The sequence below is a fragment of the Orcinus orca genome, chromosome 7 (assembly GCF_937001465.1).
Source record: "Orcinus orca chromosome 7, mOrcOrc1.1, whole genome shotgun sequence".
Taxonomy (NCBI): Eukaryota; Metazoa; Chordata; class Mammalia; order Artiodactyla; family Delphinidae; genus Orcinus; species Orcinus orca.
Genome location: NC_064565.1, coordinates 30452382 through 30477330, shown reverse-complemented (window position 1 = coordinate 30477330; position 24949 = coordinate 30452382).

The following is a 24949-nucleotide window of genomic DNA, read 5'->3' as shown; positions in this document are numbered from 1 at the left end:
TGTTTTGACCAGCAGAATGCAGGAAAGGAGGCACTGTGCCGGTTCTAGGCCAAGCTCCGAAGCGACCAGCACCTTCTACTTTTGGTCAGGAAAGGCAGCCGTGATGCTTTAAATAAAAACAAGCTCAAGACTGCTGAATAAATGCTATGATATCACATGGAGAAAGAGAAAAGCCACATGAAGGAGCATAAAGAACCAGATGTTACAAGTGCAGCCTTCTAAGACTTTCCAGTCCAGCCCAGCTGCCAGCTGAATTCAGCAGCACTGGTGAGCCCAGCCAATGCCACTGGAGCGAATTAACTGATCCCCGTTCAAATTCCTGAAGTACAGAGAGGAGGAAAAATAAGTAGTTGTTGTTTTAAGCCACCACGTTTTGAGATGATTTGCTGTGCAGAAATATATATGTGAAAAATTATTTAATATTTACCAATATGATTGTCAAAAAGAATCCTTTGTATTAATTTTAGTAACATTAGATATCAGTGAAGTTAAATATCTTCTCATATCTATTGGTTAGTTCTATTCCCACTTTCGTACTCTGCCAATCTCAAAGTTTTGTCCATTTGCGCTCTGCCATAATTTGTATTATATTGTTCATCTTGTCATTATGGAGAAAATAAATCTCTGTAAACTTTTATACTGAGGATTAAATTTTCTGTTATGACTTTTGCAAAAAAAATCACATATTTTCCTCAGTTGGCACGTGGTACGTGTGGTGTGTGTGTTTATATGAATGTTTTGCATACATCTTTATCATATATTTCCTCTATGATTTCGCATTTAAAAATGTGGTATATGATGAGACTTTTAAAATATTCAGACAGTTTTATTCCATCCATAGTTTTATTCTTAAAGTTTATATTATGTGATACTTAAAGCTACCCAAATATCTCAATGCCATCTAATTAAAAACCTATGCTTTCTCCACGTTTAGTATTAAAGCACTTTTACGTGTGGCTAATTCTTATCATTACACCTTAAAAAATTAAAAAATAGAAATATTCTAAGTATATTTTTATTGGTATTATATTGGATTCATAGACCATTGCAGAATAACTTTTTAGGATACTGGGTCTTTCTATAAGATTCTTTTTAAATGTCTGGGATTTGTTTGTTTGCTTTTGTTTAATTATGTCCGTTTGAATGAGACACACATTCTCTTTTTTTTTTAACCACTTGAGGTATAATTGACATACAAAAAGCTGTACGTATTTAATTTATACAACTTGATGAGTTTGGAGATACGCAGATTGTCCACATTTCTTTTAATATTTATGCCTAAAGAGTTTATGTTGTCTACTGATGTGACTACAATATATCTTTATAGTTTGTTTTCTACATGATTATTGGTTTAATACAGGGAAAATCAAGGCATCGATCTGCAGAAGAATATAGGAAAAGGAAATTTGAGGGAGTAATTTCAAGTTTGGAAGGGTGTTTCTCTAAGAGTTATTAAGGAATGCTCTCAGGGGAAAAAAGGAACAAAAACTTCAGTCTGGAGAAGAGCCAAGTTCAAAAGGAAGGAAAAGTGAAGCCTGCATGAAATTGAAGGAATAAAACCAGGGTAAGTACCAAGGTCCTGGGATTTAGTGAACCTAAAGAGGCCACAGGAGGATGGGAAAGAGTTAGGCAATTCGTGATTTAAGTCCATGAGTTCTAACCCTGTACCTGAATGATCTTTGATTCAAGGAGTCCCATGGGTCCTGTCAGAGCTGGATGAATCCTGAAATATGGTAAACTGTGTTAGACACGACTTTGCTAACCAGTCATGGTCCTTAAATTAAACTGAGCAACCAGTGAGATGACTCAAATAGCAGTCAAATTACCACTAACATATCCTGGATCATCCTTGTGGATTACTCCATCCTTGTGGAGTTAAAATCAATTCTGAAACAAAGACTCTAGGTGATGATACATTCCCTGACACTAGCAGTGTGAAAAGGATACAAAATGTCAGCACTTTCATGAATACTTAAGCACAAAGGATAAGAATTTCTTCCACACAAATTTAGGTTTGCTAGTTTTCCTAATATTTATACATTTACAAATGAGAAAATTGAGGCTACAAGGGCAAAAAGTTACCACTGATTGCTATTACTATTTACAATAACAAGGTATTCATAATATGAATTCCAGTCCCTTTTGGAACAGGAAAGAATATAAAAATAAATACATTAATAACAAAATGGAATAATCAGAAGTATTGTGAATACTGTAAGTACGTGGGTGAGGGTAATGTGTGCTCCCACAAGTGTCTCACAAGGAATTGCTGGAGGTTGAAGAAAATGGATAAACATGTAGCAACAGTTTGATGAGGACATTTTCAAGAAGCCAGTCCTTAGACTCCATCCTATCTGGGCCAATGACCTCTTGGTAGAAAGTTCTAAATAAATGAACAAAAAGAAAGGAGCTATAATTAAAAACATATACATAGTTTATGGAAATCAAGGTAGTAAGCGAATGAAAGGCTTAAAAGCCAAGTGAGAAATCACAGATGTGATCTGTTCTGCCCCATCAAACCACCTGAGGGTTCACAGAGGTTTGGTAAGACATTTGGCTTATTTTAGAGGCACTGGATGTGAGTGGAATTTTTTTATGCACGGCTATTAAAAGAATTTTTTAAAGCAACGGACTAAAATAGTAGTGTTCCCCAAAAAGTTTGCAGGTGATGGGAAGCTTGAGAAGACAAAGTATCCTGAAATGAGGAATCCAAATGAGCCTCAACTAAGGGGACCTGCATCCAGGTCACTGACATGACGAGACCTCCAAACTCCATCCGTTTGTGAAGACAATTCAGCATGACTCCCAAACACATCCAAGAAGAGAGATCTTCACATTTCTCTGGGTCTCATCAACCCCTCTAAACAGAAAACTGATTTCCGCTATTTAACTGCGTTTAGAGATCACAGGACCAAAGCTAGCAAATAAATCTAGAAAAATGATCATATGCTGCTCAGGAGAGCCCCTAAATCAGGTGGTGAATGTGAAGTCTCAGAATGAGATGAACACAGAAAGTAATCAGGAAGTGCCAAAACAAATTAACCTTTTGGGCTCTTGTTACTAATGGAAAGTTGAAGCCTCCAGCACTGTGTACACTTGTCAGGTTGGACAGGTGCCCTTTCCTAAGTCATAACCAACAACAGCCTGGGAGGAATTCTTTGACTCAGATGCTCTGAGCCGAGCAATATTCTTGAGAAATAGGCAGCTGTGTGCCCTGATTCTCATTTTCTCTTCCTCTCTATAAAAAAATAATTTAAACTACCCGCTTTCTACTTTTCACAACAACCCTGCCTCAGAGCAGATGAAAACAAGTGCGGCCAATTCCCCTAAAGCCGGTCAACCAAGCAGAACTTCCAAATGTCGCTGAACACCGATACTCTGTTCTCTCTCTGATGAGCAGGTTTTCCCAACAGTCAGTTGGCCATTATTCAATGGCCCCCAGGACTGTCTAAGCACAGCTCAAACTCCAATCTTATTTCATCAGAAACACATGAAAAATTGACAGCAACTAGAAATGACATTCAGTAAAAGCAATCCTTAATATATATTGTATCAGCATATGAAAATAGAAAAGGTTTCATAATATTCAGTCCACTGACCAGAAACCCAGCACCAGATACTTTCTACAATTTGCATGTTTCAATACCTCTACCTTCATAGAAAGAGCCTAACTAGAAGTGATTTCAGGTAACAAAACAAAACAAAACAACAGATTTAGAATTGGAACACCAGGGATTATAACTGTCACGTATTGACTCATAAAGTCATTGAACTGTTATGAACAAAGTGTTGAGCCCAGAAATATAACCTCTTTGATGCAACTAGGGTACTTATTCTAAAGTGCAAATCATATCCATCCACAGATTGTCTACAGGATAAAGAACACATTCTTAATATAGTTTACAATTTGCTAAAGGTGGGTGTATGAGAATCTGTTAGAATTGCAGAATCTGAGGCTCCACCCCAGACCCCCAGAAACAGAGTCTTCATTTCTACCCAGCTCCCAAGTTATGCTGAAAGTGCCAATCTGCTGACTATACTTCAAGAAGCTCCAGTTTATAAAGACTTGTGTGACAAATTTTGATTTCTCCTCCCGCCTCATCTGTGTCCACCTCTCCCCTTCCCAGGTATGCTCCAAGCCCCCCAGACACACTTACTTACTTGAGGTTCACCCAAAGCAGGGACTGCCAGGATTTTATTTCTTTAAAAGCAAGTCTGATCCCACTTCTTCCCCGGGCTTCTGCCCTGTATGAGCTACCCTTCCAATTCACCCTGTCTCATTTTCAAATAGCTCTCCTCTTCTAGGTGTCCAGTTACAAGCCACTTCTTTCAAGAAGCTTTCCTTAATACCCCAAATTGGATGAGTTCCCCTCCCCTCTCACTCCTATAACACCCTCTTCTTACCTCTATTGGAAAAGTAGCCCTATCTCTGCGCCTGCTCATGTACTCCTTTACGTCTGCCATTAGTCTTTAGGTGCTTTTGCGCTTTTTGTCTTGTTTATATCTTTATCATCAGGACTTGATAAAGTCCCTGGCAATACAGAGTGGCTAAATAGTTAATTGTTGAATAAATGCTTAAAAGATCTTTCAAGCATCTTCTCTAGGGCTATTTGTGTGTTAAGCATTTTTAAGTCTTAAAATATATATAAAAAAAATTTCTCTAAGGGAATTTAAAATATTGAGAAACAGGGGAGGAATATGCATGGGGAAGGATGGATTCGGCAGGACCAATTCTGAGGAAAATCTGGTGATATTCATTTTGATGAATTGCTACCCCAAGTCTCTGGTGTAGAGAGGTGCTTCCTAGGATAAAACCACAACTACTTTAGAATACGCTGTATTGTATTTTCTGTACCAAACAGCAGATTTTAAACTCACAGACTTATTTTCTTCTGCTGCTTTATGCTGCTTGACCCAGGACTGCTTAAACCTGGCAGTTTGCTTTGGATAGAAAAGTCTCAGCAAGGGGGATATTCCAATAGCACAACATAGTTTTCAGCGGTTGATATAAATGCATTGAGCTCACAGGGGCAGAGGTATTTAGATAGATGTGTATGTTTGTCTTATTTCTCATGGAGAGGGTTAATGTAGTGTGTCTTATCTTTTTCAGACCATACGAACCTCTGTTATATTTTTGTGTATCTTTATCGAATCATTTATCTAGATTTCAGTGGCAACCTGGGTACCTCACATAGCGCCACAAAAATATATATCAAAGTAATAAGAAAGTAGTTTCCTTTATTGTTTAGAAACTCAAAAAAAAAAAAAAAAAAGAAAAAAAAAACAGCTGTGCCTAAGGTAGAAGGAGAGCCATCTCTTTAGAGATCTGATTTGGATGTGTGAGCCTGTTTATCTGTTACAAGTTTCTTTCAAAGTGACAGTGGTATTTTAACAACAGGGAGCAAAAAGTCTTGGGTAAGTATGAGAGAACAGAAAAAGAAATACATAAACTTCCAAGTAAAACAATTTCTCCATGTGAATTATGACCAACGCACATCTGTTATTTTAATCTTTTTTTCCTTTGCCACAAACTGTTGCCCAATCAAAACTGAGAAAGATCCTCTTCCAATTTATTAAGTCCATATGAAAGCATTGATCGATCATGATAATGGTTCCTGATTTGCTATTCTCATCAAATCTACTTTTCTTCTAACCCTAATTTTCTTTCCTTATTAAACCTTCATGTCTTCTAAGAGTCTTAAATGAAGGATTAAAGGTAGTTTAATGTATTTTCTAATAATCCTACAGAATTCTTCATCTCCCCCAGACCAACTTTTAATTTTCCTATACAAAATATAGAGTCAAGGATGTGGTTTTCAAATTTAATGACAACTTCAACACCACTACTATTTACTGAGTTTTTAGGAATTGATGTTCTAGCATTTGATTTAGTTGCTCTGACATGTTTATTTACCCTGACATACAGTTTACAGAAATATTGACATTTTTAATCTGAGAAAACTGAGGCTTAGTTACTAAGTGATTTGCCCAATTTAAAAACTAAAACCATAGGCAGAACACCCTATGACATAAATCACAGAAGGATGCTTTTTGACCCACCTCCTAGAGAAATGGAAAGAAAAACAAAAATAAACAAATGGGACCTAATGAAAGTTCAAAGCTTTTGCACAGCAAAGGAAACCATAAACAAGACCAAAAGACAACCCTCAGAATGGGAGAAAATACTTGCAAATGAAGCAACTGACAGAGGATTAATCTCCAAAATTTACAAGCAGCTCATGCAGCTCAATATAAAAAACAAACAAACAACCCAATCCAAAAATGGGCAGAAGACCTAAATAGACATTTCTCCAAAGAAGATATACAAATTGACAACAAACACATGAAAGAATGCTAAACATCATTAATCATTAGAGAAATGCAAATCGAAACTACAATGAGGTATCACCTCACACCAGTCAGAATAGCCATCATCAGAAAATCTACAAACAATAAATGCTGGAGAGGGTGTGGAGAAAAGGGAACCCTCTTGCACTGCTGGTGGGAATGTAAATTGATACAGCCATTATGGAGAAAAGTATGGAGGTTCCTTAAGAAACTAAAAATAGAACTACCATACAACCCAGCAATCCCACCACTGGGCATATACCCTGAGAAAACCATAATTCAAAAAGAGTCATGTACCACAATGTTCATTGCAGCTCTATTTACAACAGCCAGGACATGAAGGAACCTAAGTGTCCATCGACAGATGAATGGACAAAGAAGATGTGGCACATATATACAATGGAATATTACTCAGCCATAAAAAGAGACGAAAGTGAGTTATTTGTAGTGAGGTGAATGGACCTAGAGTCTGTCATACAGAGTGAAGTAAGTCAGAAAGAGAAAAACAAATACTGTATGCTAACACATATATATGGAGTCTAAAAAAAAAAAAAAGGTTCTGAAAAACCTAGGGGCAGGATAGGAATAAAGATACAGACGTAGAGAATGGACTTGAGGACACGGGAAGGGGGAAGGGCAAGCTGGGACTAAGTGAGAGAGTACATGGACTTACATATACTACCAAATGTAAAATAGATAGCTAGTGGGAAGCAGCTGCATAGCACAGGGAGATCAGCTCAGTGCTTTGTGACCACCCAGAGGGGTGGGATAGGGAGGGTGGGAGGGAGACGCAAGAGGAAGGAGACATGGGGATATACGTATATGTATAGCTGATTCACTTTGTTATAAAGCAGAAACTAACACACCATTGTAAAGCAATTATACTCCAATAAAGATGTTAAAAAAAAACCCCTAAAACTAGCAGAACTTGATTTGAATTTGGGTTTCCCAGTGTCAAACCTCATTCATACCATTGCAATATCTTAATTAAATATGCCAGTGCACAAGGAGACCCTTGATGTAAACTATGTATTTCGTTTACCATATCAAATGTATTTCCCATGAAGAAATAATGTGAGCTTATATTTTACATTCAGAGAAAATACTGTTTAAAATTAAAACTTTGTCCAATTGTAGAAAGAGAAAAATTACCAACAATTTTTCCCTAAGACCCATAAATCAGCAGGTGATGCGGAGATTTCCCATTTAGTATAAATCTCATTAGCTCTGTAATTTGTTCAACAGCACAATAAAAAGAAAATTCCAACTCATTAAAACTTTCTCAATCCTCACTGCTACAAGTGCCTGATGAAATAAGTAAACAATTCAGCCTGCTTGGAAAGAAATTTTTTTTACTCAAAACCACAATGAATTTAACATCATACAAGGTCAGAGCCAATAACTGTGCGTCCGTAATTTGAAGAAAAAAAAAGAAATGGGCCATATATGAATCAGTAGTGGCTGAAGCACAAAGCATGAAGATACAGCCCATGGGAAAAAAAGAAAACCTTATTGCCAAGGTCTGTGGTCAATTATCATTATATAAGGTGTCATAGATCCTGACGGTGATTTACACTATACATTCCAAAGGGAAATGACTAGTCATTTCCCTTTATTTTGACGGGTCCACAGGGAACATTTTAATATAATGGAGGGAACACTCTATATCTATGTGTTGATATGACTTAGGGCAAGTGACCATCTTCCTAGGGGCAGTTTCCATATCTACCAAATAATCTGTGAGAGCATTCTCAGTTCCACATTATTATGAGGCAATGATAGTATATCGTTCAACCTACAGTTACTACTAAGATGCATTTTTGATGGTAAGATATACTTAGAATAAAAGGTGAAAAAACGTCTTTAAATCATTTACATATAGTTTGAAGGTATAATCAATTACATATCACATTACTGTGTGACATGATTGTTTTCCATGATATCTATTTCATTCTTAAGTTTCCTGTGTATGCACATTGACTTTAGCACAATACACAAAATCAGTGTACTGAAATGAGGAAATAATCTTACCTTTTTATTGAATATGCGATGCATTCTGAAGTCATCGGTGCAATAGCTTCCTTGATTCTCCCACTGACATCTCAATATTCCTCGTGTCCAGGTCCCACTCACAGGTCCCAAACTGGGAAAGTCTATTAAGTTGAGTTCTAGGGACTAAATCAGATTGGGTAAGATATTAATTTAAAGAAGTGAAAGTAGAGTTAACAAAGGAATTGAGCCATGCATAGCATCAAAGAAAGGAACCAAAGGAGAAGAATCCAATGCCAGGTCCGTGTGGTGAGGCTAAATCCTTCCTTCCTTAAACCATTAATTGTGGTTCTATTGTGTTCCAGGTCTGTTAGTTATTACGTACCCAGTGGTAAAGAAAACAGATGTAACTCCTGCCTGCATGGAGCTTAAAAGTCTAGTAGATATGGGCAAGACAGTAAGCAAAACAGCAGTCCCAGATCAATCTAGTGCATAAAATCCATGAAAAGGCAAACAGTTCAGTCCTTAGTAGCCAGAGAGGTCAGCAGGGCTTCAGGAAGTGTAGCACTGAATGGGAATTGTTGATACAAATTGTTCAGCAGGACATGGGTATTAATAAAAGGAAGAAAGGTTTTGTTCTGATCATTTACCACCCACGTTAGAACAGAGGCAGCCGGCCCTTTAAAGCATTGGGCCAGGCTCTACCCACCAGAGCTTAACTCCACTCTTGCCTCTGGGAATAAAAAGAATAGTAGCTGATACCTAATGCTTATATTTTATATTGTGCCAGACACTGTTCTAAGACCCTTACATTTATTATTATGTCATTTGATTCTAAAAACACTCCTTTGAAGGAGGTGCTATTATTATCCTCATTTTACAGATGGGGAAACTAAAGCAAAGAATAGGTTTAAAACTAATAAAACAGGTCACACAGGTGGTAAGTCGCAGAGCCAGGATTTACATCAGATCTCTGGCGTCAGGATTTGGCGCTTAATTGCTGTGCTGTTTTGCTTCTCAGTGCCATTTTATTTAGGCCAGATTATAAACAGCAAGTTCTACAGGATGAATAACCAAGCATCAAAGTGTTATCTTTACTATTCCCATGCTTACCTTCTGTCCCATCTGGTGTGATATCTTGGCATGTGCCTCGTGGCTGGGACCAAATGCTCACTTTCAACCACAGTTCTGGTACTTGGAGGGAGCCCTGCTTCTTCTGCATTCGAGCTACTGCTTTGAACCTGTCTGGCACCAAGGTGTCACAAAACCAAGACTCAGTTAGCCTCGTTCTCACAAGCGTTCCAAAATCACGTGTCCTGTCTCTGAACACAGAGTGGCTGGTGGGACTTGCAATCATCATTTATTTACTTACACGTTAAACATTTTGTAATTGTTTACCATCTAGACATTACCTGCTTGCCTTGTTTTCCCCACACTTACATCCCACGTGGCTTCTTATCAGGGTCTACCTACCTTATTACTGTAATAGTGTAAAGTTTTGGGAGATGAACTTTTCAGAATATTCAGGAATAGATGTCATCAAAAATCTCAATTTAACATGTATGTCTGCTAATCTGAGCCTCGGACCATTGCCCACAACCAGACCTGTCTCCTGATGCATGGGGTCACACCAGTGGAAGTATCAAGTGTCCAAATTATGGTTCTTCCACATATTTCTCTTGCCTCATGCCCACCATCAACTAATATAGAGCTTGTACACTCAGAGAAGCAACTACCATTAGGGACAAGCAGAGAGCAGTGGGTGGCCCACATTTATTTCTCAAGCTGTAAGCCTTAGGATCTGTGTTTCCCAGAGGAGGAAGCCTTATCTACTCCTTCAGATTACACCAGGAGGCTACCTTTCTCCAATTTTCATGAAAGTGCTGAGTAAAGATAGGTTAATGTGCCAGTAGCTTGGGTAACTGTGCAGACCTCCAGTGATGCCCAGGACCATGGCACTAACCCTTGGCCAAGATAGGGATGCAAGTTATCAGCTAGTGATCTATAATGTGATTTTTAAAGACCAAAACCCCTCAGAAGGTACCAGGTACCCATGTGTTTACATTGTTTATTGAAAAGCTGTAGGTTGATGATTTGCACCTGATTTTTATAGTTACACAGTCTGGATTGAGCTGCATTTAGCAGTACTTTGGATCCCCTGAGACTAAGGTAACTTGTATGTTTCTTGCAGGTTCATGATTTGAAAATAAAGCATTTCCTGTGTTCCTGAGAAAGGTCCCAGGAGCTGTGCCTGGAGGTCTTGGACCTCTCTGATATATGCCTAGGCTTTCTTTCTCCTGTTGTATCCTTCATCTTAATTAAAGCCTTATACGGAGTCTTATGGGTCCTTTCAATTATTTGATCTCATATAATTGCCATAAGGTGCCACATATGCAAGCTGTACAGCCCAACAATTATTCTGATGATTTCAAGTTTTTATTCTAGTTCTGTTTTTTGATATACAGTAAGAATAATAATATCTCCCATTTATTAAGCAAATATCACTTGGTAGGCACTGAACTATCTGCTTTACAAAATTATTTGATGATTAAAATATATATTGAACATATCTGATGTGTCAGACAGGGTGGTAGATTTTTGGGGAACAGTAGCTACAAGAAAGTTTCTCTGGCATCTGCAGAACTTCTAACCTACCAATCAACACAGATGATACTACTTTCAGACTCACTTTCTGACCATACAAAAATCACTCACACAATACCTTTCGCAAAAAAACAAATTATGGTTAATTTCACAGGTAGGTCTGTAGTAAATGCTTTTCCTTCTACTATACAGCCTGAATGCTGATAAATTTACTTCAACAATATTTTTAGCGATAGCACTCTATTCTCCATATGGATGCATTTCTAATTACCTAGTTAAAATAGTTATTAGGTCATTTAGATGACTTGCTTTTTGTTATCTAGCTTTGATATGAAAAAGCATATTCCCACAATTTCAGAGCATGGAACACTGTCTCTGATGGCGGTGGAGGGATACTTAGCTATGTTATCACTGATAATACCATAACAGCCTGAGGCAGGGATTAGTAGGTATAAGCCTTAATAGAGCCAGCAGAAACATTCCACAACCCTGTTCTGGAGGTCATCCAAGAACAGTAGTTATTACCCTTCTATTATCATCATCTCTTGAAACTCCCCACTAGTTTATCTCGGAAAACTAGCAGATTTTAGTCCTTAGATTGCTTGGTGGGGAGAAGGAGAATGCCTAGACTTACTTCCCAGCCTGAAAAAAGTTCTAGAGGATTCTACCAACCTGTTCCATCTTTCCTGATTTAAGTCTTGAACAATCCATGAAAACTGAGGCAACTGAGGCAACTGAGGCACAAATAAAAATTAAAGAGAAAAGTGCAGAGGATAAAACTGACTCCCAATGGTAATTCTGACTGTCTTCCCAAAGATCTTCTATTGTGAAGACAAGAAACAGTTCCAAAAATGGCCTTCCCTTTGGGGATCTTCTTTTCTCTCTTCATATTCTTCACCTATAAGCACAAAGACATATGAGTCTGTGCACACACACATACACGATCATCTTTCCAGTAACAAAATCCCAAAGTTAAACATTCTACAGCCCACCCTCCATATCCATGGTTTCTACATCTGTGGATTCAACCAACTGCAGATCAAAAATATTTGGGAAAAAATTTAGAAACTTTCAAAAAGCAAAACCTAGATTTGCAAATATTTATACAGCATTTACATTGTATTTACAACCATTTACATAGCATTTATATCGTATTAGGCATTATAAGTAATCTAGAGATGATTTAAAGTATATGGGAGGATGTGCTTAGGTTACATGCAAATACTATGCCATTTAAAAAGAATTATTTTATATTGGAGTATAGTTGATTAACAATGCTGCGTTAGTTTCAGGTGTACAGCAAAGTGATTCAGTTATACATATACATGTATCTGTTCTTTTTCAAATTCTTTTCCCATTTAGGTTATTACAAAATAGAGCAGAGTTCTATGTGCTATACAGTAAGTCCATGTTGGTTATTTGTTTTAAATATAGCAGTGTGTACATGTCAATCCCAAATATGTGAAATCTAAAAAAAAAAAAAAAAAATGATACAAATGAACTTATTTACAAAACAGAAAGAGACTCACAGACTTAGAATACTATGTCATTTTACATAAGAGGCTTGAGCATCTGTGGATTTTGGTATCTACAGGGAGTCCTAGAACCAATCCCCCACAGATACCAAGGGATAACTGCAATGAGCTTTGTGACCCCAATATAATACCTAAAGTTGCCAAGATGGGAAGAATTTGTTTAGGTAATTAAAGAGATGAATAATTCCTATTTGTGAAGATCCAATCTAGGACTTGACCTAAACAATCATTCTAGGATTTGCTAAGTTGCTAAGTACTCCCAATTCTAATGCTATATTTAGCAAATTATATACATTCCATAATAGAAGACCAATGAAGCCCAGGCTATAAAATCACCAGGGAACAGATTAGGCTGTATGCCACGAATAAAATTTAAATTCAGTCAGAATATCAGGTCTATGTATATATCCCTAACATAGTGTTTTTTTTCCTTCTACCAATTATGAATACCTCCTGACTTTTATAAGGTAATAATAAATCTATTTCCAAATAATTGTGCAAGCAAAACAGCTGTTAGCTTTTACAGTTACATGACTAGATTATTTTCCTTTATGATATCCACATTTTTATCAAGTGCCTTGTAAACCTGATTTATTTCAACTAATATATAATAAAATCCTCATTACCTCAGATTATTGGCAGAATAAACTGTTCAGAATATGTACCATTTATAAGATAAAAAATTAATGCATATGACTGACATCTTTGTAGCATGTAACATCTTAAAAGAAATGAGTTGAAAACAATTCAATGTTTTCTTTAAAAAAAATTTATTTTATTTATTTATTTTTGGCTGTGCTGGGTCTTCATTGCTGTGCATGGGCTTCCTCTAGTTGCGTCGAGCGGGGGCTACTCTTCCTTGCAGTGAGGGGGCTTCTTATTGTGGTGGCTTCTCTTGTCGCAGAGCACAGGCTCTAGGCACGTGGGCTTCGGTAATGTGGCACGCAGGCTCAGTAGTTGTGGCTCGCGGGCTCTAGAGCGCAGGCTCAGTAGTTGTGGCGCACGGGCTTAGTTGCTCCGTGGCATGTGGGATCTTCCCGGACCAGGGCTTGAACCTGTGTCCCTCGCATTGGTGGGCGGATTCTTAACCACTGTGCCACCAGGGAAGCCCAATGTTTTCTTTTCAATAGGTGCTCACTAGGAATAATTCTATTTCTCCCATATGCAAATGAAGTGGACCATAACACAGAATGACAACTTGTAACCATAGTGAGTTGAACATAGAAAAAAATCTCTGCAAAAGCACTGACATGTACCGCTGATCAAACTTCAGCCTGATACCTTTGGATTCTGAAGAAGAACTGGTGCTTAATGAAAGAGAACCTGTGAGAAAAAATATTATAAGTTACTAAATCCTTATGTTTTTAAGGCTTTCAACAAAGAGAAAGCCAAAAAATAACAAGAAGACTTGGAATGAGCCTTCCTGAATTCATAGCATGGTCATTCCACTTACTAGTTTAATACCTTAACACCCTGATAATTCAATTCTCTTAATTGTAACATGGAGTAAACATCTATGCAGCCTGCTTTTGATATTTTTAATTTCACAAATACAACACTAATATAGCCTTATCTGAAAAATACTTAAATAATTCTGCAGAGAAAAACATGAACATTATCCACAATCCTCTTTCTTACTGCTTTCCCATCCTCTCCTCAGAAATTTCTAAAGTTAGGAATTTGATGTCTAGACACTCAGTACATTTTCTAGGTATTTATATACAAATATTATTTTCTTACAAATGCTGTATGTGTTTTTCTAGAACTTTATTTTTTCTGTTAGGTATATATCTTACCAACATATTCGTATCATACATGTAGGCTTAACTAATTCTTTATGAATGTTCTGTGAATCTTTAAAGTATTAAAATATTCTCTTAATGACGGAGATGTTACAGTAGCATCTTTAAACAAACACATGAATATTTCACTGAGATAAAGTCATGGGATTACAGTTGCTGTCTCAAAGACTGAGTACTTTAAATTTCTGTATTATTGGCAAATTGCTTCTAAAAGGATTTACCAATTATGATTTCACTCTACATGAAGTTTTTTCTTTTTCTGTATCCTCAAACACTGGGTACTAACATTCTTTAAAGTCTGAAAATGAGTAAAAATAAAAATGTTTAAATATACATTTCTCTGATGTTAATGCTTTTGTCCATCTATGTAAATGTTTGCTAACCATTTGATTTGTATATCTTTTGTGAAATATCTCTTTCTGTCCTTCCTATATTGGTTTGTCTTTTAGACGTTTTTCACTCTCTGAAGGAAATTACATATCATATCAGACTTTATATCGCTGTTGGCCAATCTTCAGTATAGTTTCTGGATCTTAAAATCGCTGAGACATGTTTGTTGAAGTTCTTCCCCAACGATTGCAGCTTGTCAAATATTTTCATATTTTACTGTGTGTTTTAAATCTGAAATTACTAATATATTTTACACTATTTTTATTAGGTACTTAAATATTTGTGACTAATGTGTTTCTATTAGATAACATTTTTTATTGTTATATGCTTCTTTTATCTTTTTAAAATAGCATTTAAAGGTTAGTATTGATGAGTATTCAATCTAATGTTAGTATTGCTACATCACTGTATTTTTAGTTATCATCTGCCTGGTAAATCTTTTAACATTTAATTTCTTTATCATTCTCAAGCTTTGTCTCATTTATACAGGATTTACTTTTTCAAAAAATTCAAGTAAGTATTTACTTCTTCTTAATACAAAATGTAGCATTCTATATTAGTGTGATTATTAATGCATTTTGCTTTATTCCTACCGTTATATTTGGAATTTTTTATTAAGCTTTCGTTATTCTTTTTTCTTTTCTGACTTTTCCTTTATTGTTTTCTTAATTCCAATATTTCTCCTCTAAATGGTTTAAAAAGTATATATAGAATTGTAATGTGATGATTACTGTCATATTTCTAGCACATTTGTTAAACAAGACCTAATAAATATCTATACAAACTAGAATGCTTTCACTGCTGCTCCTTATTTTGAGTATGCTCAAGCCCCTTATGTAAAATGGCATACTATTCTAAGTCTGTGAGCTTAGATTTTGGTGCCTAATTGCTATCAATATTTTTCAGCATAAAAGCAAAATTGGGAATTCCCTGGAGGTCCAGTGCTTAGGACTCCACACTTTCACTGCCGAGGGTCTGGGTTTGATCCCTTGTCGGGGAAATAAGATCCTGCAAGCTATGCGGCGCGGCCAAAATAATAAAAATAAAAGCAAAATAATTGCTTAGAGTTAAATTTAAGATTTACTAAATTATTTGTGCCCACATTGTTTTTGTAGTTCATGATTTTTTTTCATGGATTTATTTTTCATTTTTCATCTTTCTGTGGTATATAACTTTTTGGAAATAACTATCCCTCATATTAGACTGCTAGTATGGTCAAGTATAGAATTCTAGTTTCAATTCATTTTCTCTCACAAATTTGCTCCAGTGTCAAGTGGTCCCTGATTGCAAGGGCACATCGATGACCCAAGGATTAGTTTGTGCACAAGCAGACACCTGATCCTCTGCTCTTATTTTCCCACTGGAATGACAGCTCTGATCCACGCCAATGGGACAGGACACCAGAAAATAATGTTGGGTCCTGTCAGTCTATTTATCTCTGAGCTGGACTCTGAATGTTGTAAATACTTGTATTTCTTTTCAAAACCACTCATGGAGAGAACTCCAACCCCATCTGGCATCAAGAACTATCTCCATCAAGAACTCTCAAAGCTTCATTTTCAACACTCCCAAACTTAAGATTGTCAAGGATTTTGAATGGTTCCTCACCTCATGCAAATGTTACTCAGCCCATATTGGTGAGGTTATTCCCTCACCAACAGTGCCAGATTCTGGCTTCCTTTCTGTCTTCTCCCATAGCAGGATATTGTTTCAATTTTTATGATCAACTTTATATTTAAGGAAAACACAGTCTTGTTTAAGAAAGAATGACTTGTCTCAGGTCAGCATTTCTTTAGATCAACCATTACATAAACTTCATATTTTGAATCAGAAGACATGAGTGATGCATTCAAGTCTTATAGTTAGATTGAAATGCCTCTGTTCCTTCTTTATTTGCCTAACATAACTCTTCTTTCTTTGAATTCAGCTCCAGTATCATCTTCTCTGAGAAATTCTACCTGCCACCCAAAGATAGATAGATGATAGATGATAAATCGATAGGTAGATAGAGTCTATACAGAGAATGCATATGTACATATATACACAATATAGTCTATTAAGAGTAAAAAAATAACCCCACAATTCTAAAGGACTGAAAAACAAGATGAAAAGCAACAGTCTTCAGCATGACTCTTCTCCATCCTTCCTTCTATTCCTGAGAAGTAATTTTCCTTTAAGCCATTTATCTTTTTAGTTTTAGTCCTTTCCCCCATATTTCAAAATAATCAATAATCTCACCCAACACCCTCTATGCATCCCTTCTCCTTCCTTTTCCTGATTTTTCCTATAGCATTATTTTTAGTTATTCTCCTATTTCCTTTGTAACTTAAAATGATATACTTATTTCACTTGTTTCTTTGATTCTATTCAGCAATTCCATTCTACTCTGCATAGAATGAGCACCTCTACTTTTTCCACTACATTTCAAAAAATAATCTGTATTTCCCACTTTGAAACAATTAAAATTTGCTAAGGAATTTATTAGGAACTAAATTTTGCTCTGCCATGGACATCAAGTCTTTGTTAACCACAGATTGTCAGTAAAAATTAAGATTAAAAAAGAGTTTGTTATACTGCTTTTATAAACGTTTCTTAATTCAAGGTCATCTATGTTATAGAATTATACATCCTTCTCAAAGTCTCTGGTGTTGCAGCTCCTAAGCCCCTTGTGGAGAATCCTAGAATCAATGGCAAATGCATTCTCTTTCCTGATAGTCTATCAGTTGTTAAAATCATGCCACATTTTATTTAGTATTTGAACCATGGTTTTATTGTACAGTTTTTGTTTTCTAACATATCTGCTTTTCTCTTTATTATTCAACTTTGTATTCTCAGTGCATAATACATTATCAGAATGAGAGCAGATGCTGTTAGAGGGGATTGTAAAATTATGGAATGAATGAGTGGAAATTAAAGAAAGTATTTGTATCAAAGTACAGTTTGCCACTGTTTCATAATAGACACAGCATGCTTTTATTCCTCAGGAAGTACCCAATCTAATGCCATTATTTTCCATTGAAGAAATAGAGAAGTAAAGCCCTGGGCCAAGATCAAACAGCTGGTTAGCAGGTCTGGGACCTGAACCCAATTTCCGTACTCCCAAGTTCAAAATCCTTTCTACCCCACAACAAGTTCTTTATTTGCTAATGTTTGATCCTCACTTACTCCACAGGTCTACGTACAGCCCACACTCAGACCTGGAGGTCCCTGATGACAAAGGAAAGGTGGTCTTAAGAAAATGAATGTTATTTTTCTAAAACCTCAAAAGAATTACCAGTTGGTATATGCTTTGCAAGAAACCAATGTTAGTTGAGCATTTCCCATTTGTTTTGATCGTGGACAGTTAATCAAGTATTATTTTCTACCTCAGCTATTGATGTGCTGAGGTTTCCATAGATGCCTTGCCTTACTAGTTAATTAAGTCCAATTAAGAGTTTTTCAAAATCTATTTAAATTACATCTCTGTTTAATAAACTTTTGGGTGAATAAACAATCAATTCATGTTTTCTCTCAACAAATCAATAAATACTTTATGATGTCTTATAGATATTAAGTGAGTTGAAATTAGGTTTTTCTACCTTATTATAGAGTTAAGACATTTTCAACATTTATATCAATAACTTCCACTAAGAATGCAAAATTTATCGTTTGGGAACCATAAATCTACATATGATTTTTAAATATCATAGGATTTGTTAAATCATTGCTATGATTTCTATTGGCACAATATTACTCATACCCCTAGGAAAGACAAGTCAAATGCATACAATCTGGAAAAATACCATAATTTCTTATTACAAGACTGAAGAAATTCTCTCAAAGAATGTTATCACTTTAAGCCATAACCATTTCAGTTTCAGGCTAGAAGAGATTTCTAGAGACATTCTGACCATGAAGGAGCATATACTTCTCCATCTAATCTCTATGTACCATCAAGGTTAAGAGTGAGTTTGAGGCAGAGGCAGAATTGGATGGATTGAGGTCTAGATGGAGCTGAAGTGCAGAAGGTACCAGGACAAAGACATGTTCAATGAGGAGAGAAGTATTAAATATGTATCCTCATACCAAAGGCACTAAGGATTGGCATGACAAAAAAATCTGGCTCTGACACTACTCGAAACAAAAGTTGCACATTTTGTGGACAAGAGAAGTTCAGGATTTAGCATGATCATGAGGAATTATTCATTCATTTTATATGGCAATTATTCATTTATCTTATATGGTAAGGTGGTAAACAAGACAGGAGTGGATACCTCTTGTTTGTGCCTCCAAATTCACTTTCCTCCCTTTATACTACTCTGTGCCCAGGAATGCTTAGCTTATAGGGACATTGACAAAAAACGAATCCCACGACCTAGGGGGCTTCTAGCCAGTGGGGAGCTCCAACATTAGATCAAAGAGTAAGAAGGAAGGAGAATGAAGTCAGAATATTTATTCTCATAGCTACCTCCATTCAGAGTTGCCAAGGGCACTCGGGATTCTCCAAACTCCAAATGAGAATGATGGTGTCACGGGACTTGGTGCTATACTGAAGACCTAAACCCCAAATGTGATGGTATTTGGAGGTGGGTCCTTTGGGAAGGGAATTAGGTGTAGATGAAGTCATGAGGATGGGGTTCCTATGATGGTATTAGTGCCCTATAACAGGAACAGACCAGAACCCTCTCTCTCTGCCATGTGAGAACATAGCAAGAAGGTGGCCATCTGTAAGCCAAGAAGAGGGCCCTCACTAAAAGCCCAGTCTTTCTGGACCTTGATCTTGGAATTTCCAACCTCCAGAAGTTTGAGAAAATAAATGCCCATTGTTTATGCCACCCCATCTTTAACATTCTGTCATAGTAGCCTGAGCTAAGTCACTTAGCTCCACCCCTGAGTTGTACCTGTCCAGACAAAAGCTAGGAACTCTGAGAATTCATTTGGCTGATATGGGTCAAGCCACGGCAGCCCTTCTAGCCGCAGGGTTCCATGCTAGTGTGTCAGTGACACATACAGTGGTGGAGGCACCCGGTGGTACCTCACTGATGTCATCACTGCACCAGCTCTATGGCAGGATTTTGAGGCTTCATCATTGGCCACAAATGCTCTGAGCCTGGATTTCTGGCATTGCCAGAACTTCCTTTGAATAAACCCAACTTTTGCTTAAATTATCCAGAGTCAGTGTCTATTACTTTCAGCTGACAGTCTGGCATAGATCCATAGCTATTTTAAAATATTATTTTTAATATGTTTTCACGATTATACGACTATTATAGCTAGTGTGTTTAATACAGGTTATTTTCGTGATCTCCAGAGAAGAATAGTTGAATATTGTGGTTGACTCTCTTCCTGGTTTAGCATAACACAGTGGCAAACTACCTCTACTTTCTCCCCTCCCCCCCCCCCAAAAAAGCTGATATCTACATCTAAATTATAATTAGGCCTGGTTGTACATACCTAGCTCTGAGGTGACTGGTCAATTTGGTCAAATTGGTCAATTCAGTACAAGCAGATGTACCAGAACATACAAAACCTCTGTCTGCAGAGAATAAGGTTAATAAACAGCTTCTCCTGTGCTTTATCTGCCAAGTTTACATGTAAGTCACTTGTTCTTAGAATTGGCTCACTTAAGGCCAGACTGGGGTTTGGCTCATTGTTTACCTGACTCAGCTAGAAAATCACTCAATTTAAATTACAGTATACTACAGCACAGTGAAAGCTATTTTCTAAGCTTTATTATGTCAGGGAACCAAAGATGGCCTAACGTATTTCAAGCAGTTTTTAAAATCTTCTGGAATTGAATAGAGTAAGCTGCTGTGTAAAAGCCATTTAGATGGGCTTATGTGATATTTACGACATCCCTTATTATTCTCCAACAAAACATAATGCAGATCATTTTTACACCTTCATATGCAAAAGAGCTCTCTTTTCATATATTTACAGATCAAAATATCCTAATTACACTTTTATGCTAGTTAGTGCTTGAATTAAGCTAAATTAAGCCCAGTTAAATCTTTTATTTTCTTTCTTGGGGTAAAACCTAAGAATTTCCCTCAAAATTCATTTTCTATTTCTCTATTCTATACATTTAAATCCCCCAGTGTCTGTATGCTTTCTTCTACTTTTACCTCATTTCTTTTATTTCCCATCTATTCCCACTCCCTAACCATAAAGTATTTATGTTTGTCTTCAATCTAAGATATTGCCCACCTTCCAAAAGTATGTACTTTATTCCTTGAGAGCCTTTTATTCACTAGATAATAGTTAGCCAATCTAGTAAGTTTACCTTGTGATGATGTCGAAACTACTTAGTTTTCCTGTGTACGTGGTATAATGGGAACTTTCCAAAGTCACTATGTAACCCAAAGATGGGAGAAGGAACTCTGAAATCTGGGTTCCATCTGAATTTTGCCATTGACTCCGCATTTAACCCTCAAGTTTTTTTTCTTCCTTCTTGTTGTTAAAATGAGGGAATTAGAGAAAAAATTTAGTTCAAAAATTTAGTGATTAAATGCTAACAGGAAAATTAATTTGAATGTGAGAAAAATCACACTGTTGATGGTCACTGACTGTAACTTTGCACACAGGCAGAAGCATATTAATATCCTGAGATACCAAAGTGTGCAACACACCTGTGGTAGATTTAAGGAGGCCACATTTGTTTACACTTTTCTCACTGAGAGGTAGGGTCAATGTTCCTTTTCCTTGGGTAACAGTGGACTGTGGCTGCTTGGCCAATATCAGTATGGTGAAAGATGGCCTCTGCCAATTTCCGGATCTATAAGAGACTGGCAGCTCCCACTTCCTGTCTGCTGAAACACTCACTGCTTAAACCTATGTGTTGAGACAGCAAAGGCAGTACCATGGAGAAGCCCGTGTGGACAGGAAATAGCCCCCAGCCAACATCCCTGACTGACCTCCCAGTTAGAGCCAGTAGCAATTCACCAGGCTTGTGAGTAAGCCATCTTGAAAATGGATACTCCAGTCGCAGGTGAGAAGCCCAGCTGATGTTTCATGGAACTGAAATGAACATCTCCACAGAGCTGTCCAAACTGAAGATCTGTAGCAAAATAAATACTTTTTAAGCAACTAACTGCCTCAGGGCAGATGGATGATTGGGATATCACACAAGTACCCTCCATAATTCTCATTCCTCTCAATTCCCTATATTGTCCAATGCATGTTTTTGTATGTATGTGGGTAAAGGGAATTAGCTTTGGAAGTAAGAGATCCAGAAAAGTACCAGAAACAGTGGGGCAAACAAGTAAAAAATGACAAAGAGATTCAGTGGCATTTTAAACAGTTAAAGTATAATCTTGGGGAAAAAAATCACAGGAAATCCATTGCTAATTTTAACATAGTTTTTCATCTTGTATTTTATGTCTCTTACTTCTCATTCAACCAAAGTTGATAACGGATAGTTACGCTGACAGAATATGCTATCACATGTAAAGTTAAAAAGCAAAACATGAAAAAAGTCAAGGATCCAATTTCAAATACATAAAATTAATTTTAAGGACAAATGGCTATTTCTATCTAGCATTTAACAACCAAAAAAAAAAAAAAATAAGATACATAGTCTTAAACTTCATAAGCACTTTACTGTGCTCAACTTTCAGCAAAACACAATGTTTCAGATTATGTTATCTCCCCAAAATAGTTAACAGCTAAAACGTTTAAAATACTTTTGGAAATCAAGTGCTCAGACTAAATAAGGTAACAGTTCAATGTCAAATGCTTTATTGTTATTATTGTTTTAATTTCCACTGAACTCAGCCTAACAGTTTTGAGCCTGTGGGACAAAATTAGCAAGAACACTCCAAGATTGTTTTCCCTTTGCCAGAAATACCTGGTCAGAGGCAAAGGCAAGTTGCCAATGGCACCTCTGAAGGGAGGAACCCAACAGTCATCACCTGGTCACTCTTCATCTTCTCCTCATGTCTATCTCTCAGAGGCTCCAGATCCCCCAAACTGGATCCTCCAGGAAAACAAAGTCCATTGTTCATCACAAGAATGTCACAAGTCTCCTAGACTGTGATATTCGCAAATATGAGTCCCTAACAATGTCACTGGCCATTTTGAAGGCAAAATTCCAATCCCAAGTCTCCTGACTGGCTGTCAGTGGATCAGGTTTACCTCCATCTTACAACTACACACCATTGATCTCCAACGTACACTAGCAGAATAACGCTAAATTTTAACTCAGTTTTGTTTTGAATTTTTGAATTTTATTATTTATTTACTTATTATACAGCAGGTTCTTATTACCCATTTTATACATATTAGTGTATATATGTTAACTCGGTTTTACTTAGTTGAATTTATTAATTAATAGAGATGGAATTCAGAGTTTGAGCATTTTTGTGGTTTGTACTAAAATAAATTTTTAGCCTTGCTCTTTTACTTTCCAATTTAGGAGTTAGGGTAAGCTGAAAAGAGGTGTTGATATATTCTTGCAAGGTAACAATCATTGCTGATTTAGTGGCTGCACACAGAATTATTTCTTCCTAAAAGAACTCATCTATTGTGCTGTTGCTACTGTATTCACATATTGTTATTTTCTGGCAGTGGCCTTCATTTATTAATGACTAGGATTTAAACTATTCAGTCCTATAAAAAACCCAACTGTTACTAATCACTCCAAATTTGGGCTATAATTATTGTTTTCTCTATTTGGCACAGACCCAAAGAGATTTTTAGGAAAAGGCTTCCAAATTGATGAAAGTTCATCTCTTCTCTCTCAGAAGTTCCTAGATTTGTCTCTAACAAAATTCCAAATTTTGTAGAAATTGGAATAATTTTTTATTGTGTTAGAGCTGGGAATTCTGTCTTTATCTTTCAAATATTTAAGTACCAACAAATCAGCAACAGATTTGAAATGTATTTAGACACTATAGGAACATTAGAACCATTTTCTATAGTTATTTTCTCCTTATGCTATTTTTCAGAGAAATCTTATATCTTTAACAATTGCAAATTCTGTTTGCAGAACAACTGAATCTGTCTCATTCTTTGTTCTTTTTTAAAAATTCTGTTTTTGAAGAAATTATGTGACAATTATAACATTTTGAACACAAAAATTACCTCTGTGATGTATTTATGGGAAAAAACAAATGACATTTGTAATGAGATATAGGTCTCCTACCTACATTTAATCTAATGTGTTTTTGTAAAATAATGTGATGGAAGCATTATTTTCTTTAACATGCATAAAAATTCACTGGCATGTTTAAATGTTAATTCTAATGGCTTTGGAAAACTTTTTCACAACTTTTCTGGAAAAATAGGTAGATTTTCATGTAGGACAATCTGGGAAGGAGGTAAAGCTCTTTTATCATTCCTATCATACAACACTGAATCATAAGATGGTATTCTTACATACAGGGGCTCTCATATCTAATGTCACCAACCAATAGGTAATTTTTTAAATAGGAGAAGTCATAAAGAGTGAAAAATTAGGAGATTATTTTCTAACGTAATTTTGATTCTTATTATGAAATTTGACTTCTGGAAAGCACTAAGGTCCACTGATTAAATACAAAGCCCCTTGTTTTATGAACTACATTTGATTCCTCTCTTGTGGAATCACCATGATAAGTGCATGCCACATTTACTATAAATCATTGAGAACCTTGAACATGACATTACTCAGATCCCTATATAAATTAACATAGATTCCAAAGAAAATATATTTTATTTCCTGAAAAATTTGGTGGGCTTTGTCATTTCTGATGACAATCATAAAATCAATAATGACTTCTATTTTCTCTGGTTGCTAGGAAGTTCAGGATCAAATTATCCTGAACTTTATGATAGGTGTAATTGTCTCCTTTTCTTGGATCACAATTTTTACCTTTTTATATTACTATTTTATTATTAATCATCAATGATCCGGCAAAAAAAAGCAGTTTTGCATTATCCTGTTTCTGATTATTCTTAAATTGTTATACACTAAAGATTGTGTTATACTCCAACCATTGAATATATTTAAATACATTAAATTTTATTTAATAAGTTAAAATCCTTGTATTAAATTATATAATTTAAGTTAAGTAGGGTCCAACTTAAAGGATAGAGGAAAGCTGTGGAAAAGATACTATGTTCTGGGAAGATATGCAGTAAAATAATCTGCCTTAATATCTCAAGGCAGTTTTTTTTTTGAATTGACTTTTGATCTGAGACCCTTAAGGCTGGAAGTTGTAAGTAACATATTCCTTTTTATTCTGTGATGTCAATTCTCTTTATAACCTTTCATGAAGCAATTTGATTTGGGGATGCAGCTCACATACAAAATCAATACAGGAG